Consider the following 13,704-nt stretch of genomic DNA (forward strand, 5'->3'; position numbering starts at 1 on the left):
AGTACCTAATTTACCCTTTCTGTTTAGCCATCAGTCTGTGGATGATAGGCTGAACTTTGGAGGAGGCTAGTACCAAGACACTCACTAGAGTTGCTTCCAAAAGCAGGAGACAAAGATGGACCCTCTATCAGAGACGATAGTGAGAGGAACTCCATGCAGGGTCACAATCCGGTCAAAGTATAGCTTAGCATACCTTCAAGCTCAATATCTGGAATCCACTGGGAGAAAATGAGTTGACTTGGTAAGGTGATCCACAATGACCCAAATAGAGTTATAGCCCTTGGATGTGCGGGGTAAACCCCCAATGAAATCCATGGAAATATCTTCCCATTTCCAAACAGGAATGGGCAAGGGCTACAAATATCATGGGGTACGCATGTGGTCTGCCTTAACTCTCCTAGAAGTGTCACACTCCATGACGTACTTGGTGATATCTTGTTTCATATTGGACCACCAATACAATTAGCACAAATCATGGTACATCTTATTATTGCCAGGATGGATAGACAACTTTGAATGATGAGCTTCATTCAAAATCTTCCTTCTAACCTCCTCATTTGATGGAACCACCAATTTGTTCTTGTACCTTACTACCCCTTGCCCATCAATACTAAACTGAGGACCACACCCTTCGGCAATCATTTTCTTGATGTGGGGAATTTCTAAAGTGTATTGCCTTTGCTCCATAATAATCTGCTCAAGTAAATCTAAGACTAAGGCAATGTGAGCTAGCACCTCAACATGGTTGAGAGACAAAGGTGTTTCTTCAACCTGATATGACTTCCGGCTCAAAGCATCAGCTACTACATTAGCTTTGTCGGGATGATAATGAACCTCCAAGTTATAATCGTTGATCAATTCCAACCTTCTCCTTTGCCTCATGTTCAGCTCAGACTGAGTGAAGATATACTTGTGGCTCTTATAATATGTAAAAATGTGTACTTTGTTTCCCAACAGATAGTGCCTCCAAATTTTTAGAGCATGGACCATAGCAGCCAGCTCTAAATCATGGGTGGGATAATTCACCTCGTGCTTTTCCAGTTGGCGTGAAGCATAAGCTATCACACGTCCATCCTGCATAAGCACACATCCCAATCCCATCTTTGAGGCATCACAATATACATCAAAAGGTTTGTCAATATCTGGTTGGGCCAGGACATGAGCAGTGGTAAGAAATTTCTTCAAAGTTTGCAAGGCTTCTTCACAAGCCGAGCCCCAATCAAACTTGGCATCTTTCTAGAGCAGCTTGGTCATCGGCTGAGCTATCTTGCAGAAGTCAGGAATGAAGCACCGATAGTATCCAGCAAGATCACCAAGGAACTGACGAATCTGATGCGCTGACTTAGGAGACTTCCAATTTAGCATATCTTGTACCTTGCTTGGATCTACAGATATACCTTCAGGTGTCAGAACATGTCCCAAAAACTGCACTCGATCTAACCAAAACTCACACTTGCTGAGTTTGGCATACAGCTTGTGTTCTCTCAATTGAGTCAGTACTATCCGAAGGTATTGGGCATGCTCTTCCTTGTTCTTAGAATATATCAAGATATCATTAATGAATACCACCACAAGCTTGTCCAACTCTGGCATAAAGACTAAGTTCATGAGATACATGAAGAATATAGGAGCATTGGTGAGACCAAAAGACATGACTAGATATTCATACAGCCCATACCTAGTAGAAAAAAATTTATTTGGTATATCATGTGGTCTAATCTTGATTTGATGATAGCCTGAACGAAGATCAATCTTGGAGAACACCTTAGCACCGGCTAGTTGATCGAACAAAGTATCAATATAAGGTAATGGATACTTATTCTTAATGGTTACCGCATTGAGAGGGTGGTAATCCACACACATCCACAAAGTGACATCCTTCTTCACAAAAATGACTAGACAACCCCATGGTGAAGAGCTAGGACGGATGAATCCCTTTTCTAACAACTCTTCTAACTGCTTTTTCATTTCAGCCAATTCCTTTAGGGCCATGTGGTACGAACGTCGGGAGATAGGAGCAGTTCCAGGCTCTAACTCAATGGAGAACTCCACATCTCTATCCGGTGGCAACCTAGGTAGATCTTTAGGAAAAAATATCTGAAAACTCACAGACCATAGGAATAGAGGCAAGAACAGGAGAAGCTTCAGCATGAGCAGCAACAGGTAAGGCTGGATCTGAGGGCATAAGAAGTGACATCCTATCCTCAGAAGAAGGAAGCCATAACTCAACAACTCTTTGCTTTAGATCCAAGACTACCCCATATACACGCAACCAGTTCATTCCCAAAATTGCATCAATGCCTTGCCCAGATAGCACCATGAACTGGAGACGATAAGTGTGAGTGGCTAATACTAAGCCCACTATGTCCGTCCAAGTATTAACGCACAACTGCACACCCAGAGTATTGATTCTATAGGCAAAAGGTATAGCCATAAGAGGTATATTGTGTCTGTGTGCAAATCCCAAGCTTAGGAATGAATATGATGCACCAGAATCAAACAACACATAAACTGGATGGGAATCAATGGTGAACATACTAGCCATCACCAATTCATTTTGCAATATTTCCTCAGTCTCCATGAAATTAACCTGTCTAGATCGGCTCACTGGCACTTTCTTCTTGATAATTGTCCACTTGACTAGGTGGGAGTTAGCTGAGGGCTGAGCAGACTAGGTAGGCTATTTTTGCGAACACTCTCGGGCATAGTGGCCTTCCTTGTCACACTTGAAACAAGCACCAGGCTTGTTCCCCTATCCTTGATGAGGTGGGACCTGCTGTCCCTGGGGCTGCTGATGTTGCACCTACCGGGTAGGGGCACGATACTGAGTGAAAGGTGCATAAAAGGTCTACTGAGGCTATCGAAATGAATGCCCACCCGAAGACTGATAGGGCACCGCCTGACAACATGTACCTTATGTGCCTAGGGGTGGCTAGAAGACCCAGTAGCCACCCGCTTGCGCTTCCATTCTGCCTGAGAGTCACACTGCAATCCCTCCATGGCAACAACAGCGTTCATCATCGCCCCAAAGGTCTGATAGTTTCCTATATATAACTCCTTCTACAAGATGCAAGAGAGGCCACGATAAAAATGGTCCCTCTTCTTCTCATCAGTATCAACATGAGTCCCAGCATACTACGACAAGTGGCTGAACTTGTTGACATAGTCCATCACGGACATGCTTCCTTGCCTCAGGTCCAAAAATTATGTTAACTTTCTGTTTAGAACACCAGCAGGAATATAATACTCTCTAAAGGCCACAGTGAACTCCTGCCAGGTCACCTGGTGATCCACCGATTGTATGGCATTAAATGTGTCCCACCATGCACTAATAGATCCCAACGCACTTTTTGCTCCTCAGTTACGGTGAGAAGCAGGAACTTTTGCTCCAGAATATGAAGCCAATGCTCCGCATCTAGAGGCTCATCCATCAGCGTGAATGTGGGTGGGTGCATCTTTAAGAAATCCTGATAAGAGCATGATCCCTCAAGACCATGGGCACCACCCCTGTTCCCACCATTGCCTCCATGGCCTCCACGAGCGAAGCCATTGATAGCCTATGCCAGTAGCTCCATGGCACGGCCTGACTCGCGACGAGCAGCCAACATCTCCACCATCATCTCTGCATGAGTCATCAAAGGTGGTGATGGCAGAGGAGGAGCCAGAAGTGGAGCCTCATGGCTCTCCCCGTTGCCGTTCCCATTGCCTAGACCACTTTCACATTGGCCCTCACCAAGACCATGGCCTGCTCTGGCACTGGTGCTCCCACGACCGGACCTCAAGTTCATCAGAAAACAGATAGGAACCAACCATTTAGGACAACCCTCCAGATCAGGAATAAGAGATTAAAGAAATGATAAGACATTTATTAAAGCATTCTTTTAGTTTATCCTATTAATTTACTAATCCAAATTATACGTGTAGGGGGAATTTAGTTTTAAGTAAGATTCCCTTATCATGATGCATGCATCGGCCTATATGCTCACTCAAGCTGGAATATAGCGGCATTCGCAAAATTTTTGGCACATCGCACACTCACTTTCTGCTTTGCTAACGATTCTTATGCAGCGTAAGTCAGTGTACCTAAAGAAAACTGATTAGATAAAACCAGTGCCGCTATCCTAGATAGACCATATTGTTAGGGCTTATACTTATTTAGATAATTTTATCGCATCCTACTTTTCACAAAACTTTTGTTGGTCAAATTTTAGGTTTTGAAAAAGAGTGATGAAACTCGTAGGCTCATTATTGGCTCTGGTACCAACTGTGGCAGAACCGCCCGAAATAATGCACTTACGGAGGCGCTCGTCTTCCACTAGACGCTAAGCACCTCGACAGCGAGCTACATCAAGCAGATTTCATCGAGCACGCCCAAAGGAGAGATCGAATAGCCCACATTTTTCCCGCAGGATCCAATAATGAGAACGAGTTTACATTACTTAGTCCATTTCATCATCTAGAGTTCTCAGAAATATATTATTACAGTACCAAATTTAGAGTGCGGAAAGTTAACAGCGGAATGAAGAGAAACATCTATCGATAATATACAAGGATCTGTCTGTGTCCACTAGAAGAATCCTTTACACAATGGCTACTCCTCAAGCAGTACCTGCAACAGGGGTAAATAAACCCTGAGTACACAATGTACTCGCAAGACTTATCCGACTAGTGGGAATAATTTCCTGACTACAAGGGATATGATTAGCTTTATGGTTTGCTGGGTTCTCTTTTTGCGGAAAGTAATACTAATAGTGAATCCTTATTTATGTTATTAGTAGCAGTCATGATTAATTCATTATCTAGTCATTCTATGTAAGCACATGTTCTACTTTCAAGCAAGAGTTGAGCAAATAATTCCATTTCATCACCTTTCATCTTTTAGTTCTTACTACGGTGCTAGACTATAGACATGCCGTACTAGATCGCCCAGTGATTCATGAATCAATGTGCCCAGCTAGGTACCCTAAACCACACGCCCCGCTTGTACCCCAGGCACAAGCAGGACCAACCCATCACTCTCCTATCATGGGGTCTAGGTCTCTGTCCAAACTTAGACTCCAATCCCTCGCTCCTAAGTCCCGAACTTAGTGCGGTGCTTAGACATCCACCATCCCTGCCTCCAGTCAGTCGGTCTGGAAAGAGCCAGAACCCATGATAAGAGAGCAACAAGCCTTCCCTACGCCCATACCTAAGTATGTGCTCGGGATAATAAGTCTGTGACTTGCCTAGAACCCAATGAAATGGCTAGTCCTTAACCAACACATACAGGGAAAAAGTGTTACCAAGCTATGCCCTATTGGCCGCAGGACACAACCTCTTACACCCACCAATACCCATACCATATCCCTGCCCGGTCTCCATTTTTCCTTTCCACCATTTTATCATGAGTGATAATAATAATCCCTATTGTGAGTAACGGCAGGTTACTCACGCTATCAAAATCCTGAGCATAGCAGCTACTCGACCTATACTAGTAGGACTCATATGTAAGTTTATCTATGCATGTAGTTTCCATCCAATGCATGTAACGTAAATGCACATCATATATATATATATATTCAGTGATCATTCAAAAATAAGGGCTATGCACCAGAGCTTGCCTTGGGCAGGCGGGGTGTCAACAAAGTTAGCAACTGATGGCTCCAGGGCTCCCTCTTGTATGAGAATCTCCTCCTCGTACTCCTCAATGATCTCCTCGTACTCCTGTTCACGCGCCGATACATTTGCTAAAACATCCTCGAACTACCGATGATTCACCCCAAGGACTACGGTACTATTCCCACAGTCAGCGTTTAACCAAACTAACCCTCGGAACAAACTATCTTCACCATGGCTAAGTCCTCAAGCACCCGCGTGCGCACCGGCACGGCGGCGACGGCACTAGGCGGTCACGTCAGCCAGCCTAGCCCCTCCCAGCCCCCAATAGTGAGCCGATGCTCACCTAGATATGAACATGAAGCGGTGGGCGGTGAAGCATTGAACGAAGACGCGGTCCCGAGCTCTCTCCATGACGACAGACTCCTCCCTGTGGCGGTGGCCATGTTCCCATGAGCCAAGGCACAAATGATGTGAACAAACTCAAGAATGGGCATCAGCAACTCACCCAGAACCTACCTGACATGGTGACTTGACCGGGGACAGACTGGGTGAGTCTGGCCACGCGCACATAGTAAGCCTCGCGGTGGACAGCGGTGGCGTGACCGTGTCAGTGGCGTCGGGAAGGCAGTGGCGGTGAAAATATGATGCGCACGGGATGGAGGGGAACAGGGCGAAGACACAGTGACAAGTAATTGAATGGAGGTGGACAGTGCAAGGCGAATTGGACGGGCGCTGCCGTTCAGTTTTAAGATGGTCGATGGTGGGGAATCTCCAAATTGAAGCTTGACACAGTGTGGCTGCAGAAGTGGGCGAGCTTGGCGCGTAGCTAGGTTCCCAATTGCGCTTCCAGCGTGCACAATTGCTAGGATTGGACCAACGCTGCGAGCTGGCCTTGGCGCAGCTCGGTGACGCCGGCGCGACGCCATTAAAGATGGAGGTGACTGGGGTGCAGAGTGGTGCGTGCCACTCAAAAGAAATGGACAAGGGCACACCGGGAAGGTTACACGTGCACGTATGAGTCGGCACGGCTCGTGTGGCCGTAGCGCCTTAATTGGCAAGCCGACGGCGACTCGGCCATGTGCCGGTGCAGCAAGCGCACGCAGGAACGGCAATGGCACCGCGACGCAAGCGGTGGGTGCACGCGATGTGATGATGCGACGCAGATGAACGTGCGCTTGCTGGCGATGGTGGCTACGGCCATGTGATGCCATGGCACCCGCGTGGACAACGACGGCGCCTGGCGGAGCAGAGCCTGCACATCACGACACGGCGGCCCTAGGGCACCAACAGTGACACCAGCGGCAGTGTGCATCACGACGGAGAGGAGGGCCCGCTGCCAGCCAGGGCTGCTAGCCACCACAGCCAGCCAAGCCCGGCCAAGCACGCACGCTCGCTCGTGCGGTTGGTGCGCCGACGACGGCACAGGAGCAGTGATGACCACGTCCATGCGATAAAACCGGCTGGGAACGTCATGCGCACAATTTTTAAAGCGTTTGAAAAACCCCAAAACGTTGATCTAATCGTCAAACCACATATGTAATTCCTAAGATGGCATATTAAGCTACTAAAACAGGTCATGAAACCACCTTACTACTTAATCCATTTCTCCTACAAAAAATATCAAACATAGCTTTGTCAAACCACTTTTCAAACTTATGAAATCGACTAAGTCTTGATCGGATTCGCGTCAAGTTCGATTCCCAAGCTATTAGGTAAGCTAGCTAGTGAATTCATTTTTTGACCTCAAGTATTTTATCGTCACCTACACGGTTTGTACTTCCAACTTTACTAAAGGTCCGTATGTACGTTCTGTAGTGTTTTCGTTCAGTAAAAATTCACAAACATCCGTACTAGTAATTTTTATACGTTATGAACGACCTTTCGTTAAGTATTTCTGTTGGTCGTTTTAAGCTACATAAATTGATTTACACCCTATATTACATACATTTACACATAAATATGATGTTCATGCAGTATTTTAGCAAAAGATTGAACAATGTAGCACCGAGGGTGTTACAGATTTCTAGGTACTTGTGGAAATCTGCTAAAGGCAATGCCTATGTACGTTTCCAATGTCTCGTAGCACCTAAAGATCAAACAAGGACGTCCTAAAAACCTTATCACAAAGATTTTCAAAAAAAAATCACAAAAAAAAACTAGAAATGAGAACTTTTGGAGATAAGAGTTGAGCTTAAAGCCATGATATGAATAATAACTTCCAAGGGTCCCAAAACACTCCAAAAACCTACAAATCAACCAAAGTTGCAGATCATAAATCACCAAAAAATGGCTTGATAAGATCACGAAAAAGGGGAAAACAAAGGAGGAAACAAGATGAACTCGAGAATTTCAGAAATTCTTCGACTAACCAACCATCTCACCAACACAAGCTAGGTCAAGCCTCCTCCCTTTATCAAGAGGAGGTCAAATCTCTCTACTGTAGCCTCTCCCAATCTAAAGCACTTAGCTAACCTAGAGCAAATAAGATTAGGGTTCCAAATACTACCTCTAACACTAGCCACATCTAGCATATATAAGTCCAAGACTGATTACTAAACTACCCATATTCACTACATTCTAAAGTTCCGCGTAGAGACCAACAAGGTGAATCTTCATCAAGTGCTTCCACTTGGCAAAGTTTGTCCCATCAAACATGGCCAACTTGCCAGCGGACGAAGGATTGAAGTCGTGTTGATCCGAGGGACCAAATGGATGGCACTTGGACTCAGGACTCACCATTTGAGCTTAAAAATATAATTACCTACCAAATCCATCTGGAGGAGCACCTTGGACATCTACTTCGTACACAATAGCAGTGCATTGAACAACGTGTACATGAAGGTGCCCACTCGGCAACCCCACCTAAGGTTGGTTGGCCTAGCATTTTTACCAAACAGGCTCAACCGCCTCTAGGAGTGATCTGCGTGCGTCTGGATGCATGTTTTATAACCAAAACAGCAATGGTGGCAACTAGGTCCGATGATAGAGGAGCAAGTGATCGATGGTTAGGTGGATCCAATCGCACCGAACACTACCAAGTCCACCAATAAACCGACAGGGATGCCGTCATACCACTGTCGGGTCAAGCCATAGCTAGATATTGGAATCACTATGGGATGGTGTTATCAACCGACAGTGATAATCCGACTATCACTATAGGTTCTAACAGAAAGGATATATCATTGCCGGGTTGTGTGTCTAGCCGACAGTGAAAGACATCTTCACTATTGTATGAATATGATCACCAATCACTGCTCAGATCCTAGGCTTACGACACAACAACAAAATATAATCACTGTCTGGCTCCAGCATACCAGACAATGTTGGTCTGACAATATGTAGCAGCACCATGCTCTAGAAATAAGTTTATTTGTTTGTCAAATGTTAACTTTGTGTGATAATCATTTTTTGACAAATTATTGAAGTTGTGCGATGTATTCGACACAAACAATATGATACTGGAGACTTTTTAATCACAGGTTAAGTTAGTAAAATCTCTTTTTCGTGGCAACGCTGGGACATTTTTCCTAGTCTAAAAATCACGGTAAATCTCTTGGCGTCCAGAAGAATAGGTAGGCAGTACTTTTTTGTTTTTGTTTTTTGAGGCAGCACATGATGCCTCCTTCCTCGATCTTTCGAGAATGGAAAATCTGGCCGCCCCAAAGAACAAACACACACGATGAAAAAGGCCAAAAGGGCAAAGGTAAAAAATAAACAACGAAAAGGAGCACGAAACAAAATCCTAAACCTCGGAACGTGCCGTCTGATGTGGACAGCAACATAACATACTACTACCGTGTTCCGTACCGGCGATCCGACTTGGACAGTTTTAGGTCAAATCCTGGGGCCCTCCACCCTCCACTAACCAAAAGTCCGTCGATCCACCCTGCTTTCTTCTCGCGTGTGTTGCCGTCACTTCAGCAACAATTTTAGTAACCGATAAACACGGCTTCTTCCACTGGCTAAGCAACTTGTCTTTCCACAGAGCGGGAGGTGCATTAAGCTACGGCATCTCACTGACCCTTCTTTTCAGGAGCGAACCTGTGGTCTTTCACTCTTTCTCGGTGGATATCGTGCCGTGAACTTTTGTCCTTCCGCGAGAGTGGTTTAACCGGACGGCATCGGAAATTCGGAATACCCGTGCGATTGCGGTGGAAAGTGGGGTGCTCGTCGCGCGGCATCTCGACGAAAAGTGGGCGAGACGGATCGCACGCGGGATGTACAGCGGACTGGAAAGTGTGTTAACCGTGTGATGACCGCGCAAGTCTTCGCAGTTCGCGCTCCGGAAGATCACAGATAGGCCCGTCACTCGGTCGCGCAAATTTGCAGCCAACAGACGCTTGCCACCTCCAAAGCGTGTGTATTAATCAGACCCTTCAAAAGAAATTGTAACGAACTGGGTTTAGGTATAAAGCGAGCACTTAATATATATATTTCCTGCAATCTTCAACATAATGCTCCAAGCTCCACTTCATTCTTTGAATGACGTGAAATTGATTGTAACGGATTAGCCTTTGTCACCCCACGAGCGACCGAACCTAGGCACTCTTGCCTCAGGCCTCACGGCGTCAACCAGACATTTGTTATACGGAAGATATCCACGACCTTATTTAATAAGGGAAAATAGGAAAAATACATCCTAATTAATTACTTCTTGATATGTTAAATCCTATCAAAAACGACTTTATTTTTTAGTATGGAGAGAGTACAAGTTGGGCTCCAAGAGGTGTCCGAATTACATGAAATTTTGTACCTAAGACAGAGTTAATTACTATATTTGCTCCCTCTTCATTTATCCATTTAAATATTCTATAATATCTATCCGCTTCTAACAAATTATCAGTTACTCTCTGTGTTGCCATCCATGTACTGGCGGAAAAGCAGCTTTCTTGTACAAGGAACTATTGTTTTCATCCCTTTAGTTAGCTTTTTAGCTTTTTGGTAGCAAAAGCGGTTTTTGGAAGCCAACCAAACACGTCGTTAAAAGTATCGTCTCTGTTAATACATTTTAAGAGACGGTATGATATTGTGTGTCTTGGTAGATAGATTGGCCGTCTCTAGCTACGTGTTTTTAGAGATAGGGATATTTTTTACCATTTCTGTAAATCAAATAGTTTGTCTCTTAAAAAAATTAAGTAACTAGCACATTCAGAATGTCATCGCGGAACTTCCCTGGCAGAGAAAAGTCGGGCGGAAGCGGAACATGCCACTACGTGAAAAACAGTTTATAGCAATGGAGTTTTTTTAGGGACGGCTGGCATTGGAGCAGCCCCTACAGTGGTGTGTTCGGGCTCTAGCACAACAGCCGCCCCTATAAATAGCACAGTAGGAACGGCTGGTGATACGAGCCGCCCCTACAAATGCGACGATTTGTAGGGGTAGCTGGTATGTAGAGGTGGCTATTACTAGCCGCCCCTGCTGTGTCCATTTGTAGGGGCGGCTGAATCACCAGCCGCCCCTACAAATGCCCGCTGTATATATAGTAGCCACCTTCTTTCATCTTGGACCACTCTCTCCAACCCGACCAAAAAAGGTTGGGAGGCCTTGGGCTCCTCCCAAAAATTGCTCTACTAAGGGGGAGGTTTTGATCTCAAATACTTTGGTGGAGAGGTTGTACAAAGTAAGAAAATGCTATTCCAAGCCTTTATTTGAAGTTTTAATGGTTGGTTAGTGATGTAATTAAAGTTTTGTTTTTCTCCCTTCTATGGTGCTTGAGCTTTGTATGATGCAAATTAGATTCTAGTTTTGAAGCTATTAGTGTAAATTAGTTAGATAAATGAGATTACACCATTTATTAGTCGATATTGCTTGATTTTAGGTCCTGTTTGGCAGGGCTCTCGTGGGCTCCGGCGCTGTTCACCTGTCGGCCGCCCACGGGCCGACAGGGGGGCACTGTTCAACGGAGCTGTTTTCCTCTCTCCTCCTTTTCTCTCTCACAGACGCCACCGGAGCCAGAGAAGCTCGTTTTTCGGGCTCCGCGGCTCCGGCTCCCGCTGGCACCTATCGGCCTATGGGCGGCCGACTGGCAGGAGCCGGAGCCCGCGGGAACCCTGCCAAATGGGACCTTAGTTGAGATTACACCCTAGTTTCATGTACATGTAGATTTAGATCTAGATTTAGGGTTTGTTTTTTTAATTTTAATTTTGTAAATTTATGTTTCATGAAATTGGAATAGGGTTTACATGAAAGGTAGTGGGTAAAATATTAATTGTTGCAAATTGTCGTCTTTGAAATTATTTATTTTAATTAATAAATATATATTTTTAAGTATTTATTGATAAATAGGCCATTAAATAATTACCCTCTACCATGGTGTTTGTTTGATATGCTTCATGTAATTTTATATTTATATTTATATTTATATATATCTGAAGTATATAGAATTATTGTCAAGTAATTAATTATTAATTTGATTTCTTTACATATATATCTGAATTAGTAGTCCTTTAATGCATTTTCTTTGATTGTTGTGTTTTAAAAGATGGAGTACAAGAAGTCTTGGATGTATGGTTCGTTAAGGTTCAAGGTAGGTTTCCGTGAAGAGGTGGACAAATTTATTGAAGTTGCAGAGAAGCATGCAGCGACATTGACAGAGAATAAGGATACAATTATTTGACCCTGCAAAGATTGCAAAAACCTTATGGCATGGACAGATGTGAGTATCATCAGAGAACATTTGATTGTGCAAGGATTTGTGGAGGACTACATAGTGTGGATTCATCATGGTGAAACAACAGTTGTTGATAATGATGACAATAATAAAGAAGACAATGTCGAAACCCTAGAATACCTGTCCCAATACTTAGAAGAGCTTGATATACAAATGGATCCTGAGTTTGGCAATGAACAAGGTGGTGATGCTGGTGGTTGGGATGGTAACGACTAAGGTGGTGCCAATAATGATGAGGGAGCATGTGTTGGTGATGCAGATGATTTTGATGATTTGGAGGAAATAATTCGGGTCCTTAGACCAGAGATTTTACTAAAGAGCCTAAAAGGTCTAGAAAATTTAGAAAGGGTGACAAAAGCATCGAAGGAGGTTGTGTATGGTGTTGAAAAGAGCTGTCCGACACATTAGACATTGCTACGTTTTGTGCTTGAGTTACTCATCCTCAAGGCTAAGTATGTCTGGTCAGACTGTAGTTTTAATGATCTATTGCGTCTCCTATCATGGGTGCTGCCACAACCAAATTCAGTTCCCACCAACACATACCAAGCGAAGGTCATAAGTCCATTGACAATGGGGGTTGAAAAAATCCATGCATGCCCCAACCACTATATCCTTTTTCATGGCGAAATGTTCAAGTCACTAGATAAATGTCCTCGATGTGGGGCCAGCTAGTACAAGAACAATGATCTTTATGGTGGGGATGAAGCCTCCATCGGGAAAAAGAGGAATAAGAAGGGTATGAAAAAGGTGGTACAAGAATATCAGCCCCTAGAGGACACTCTATTAGGTAATGATGTAAAGTAGAGAAGAATTCCTGCCTTGGTAATGTGGTACATGCCAGTGACCGACCGCTTGAGACGTATCTTCCTAAACCCTAAAGAAGCCGCACTCATGACATGGTGGGATGATGAGCGCAAGGTGGATGACGATAAGATTGCACACTCGGCTAATTGTAGTCAGTGGCAAAGGATCGATGAGAAGTACAAAGAATTCAGCGATGACCCAAGGAATGTACTATTTGGCTTGAGCACCGATGGAATGAATCCCTTCAATGAGAGGATGAGCGACCACAACACTTGGCTAGTGATCATGACCATGTACAAGATCCCAACATGGTTGTGTCAGAAGAGAAAGTACCTTCTCCTCACTATTCTTATTTCTAGCCCTAAACAACCAGGCATTGTTATAGACGTGTTCCTCGAGCCTTTGATGCAAGAAATGGAGAGGCTATGGAGGCATAGGGATCCGATGTACAATGTGTTCCGAAAGGAGGACTTCATATGTAGAGCAATAATATTTGTTACTACCAATGATTACCCCACGTTGTTTGCTTTGTCTAGACAGATCAAAGGGAAGACGGGATACTTAGTTTGCTTGGATGGTACTACATGGGTGTTCCTAGATGCATCCAAGAAAATAGTTTACCTAAGGAACCG

Source organism: Miscanthus floridulus, chromosome 5 (assembly GCF_019320115.1).
Source record: "Miscanthus floridulus cultivar M001 chromosome 5, ASM1932011v1, whole genome shotgun sequence".
Classification (NCBI taxonomy): domain Eukaryota; kingdom Viridiplantae; phylum Streptophyta; class Magnoliopsida; order Poales; family Poaceae; genus Miscanthus; species Miscanthus floridulus.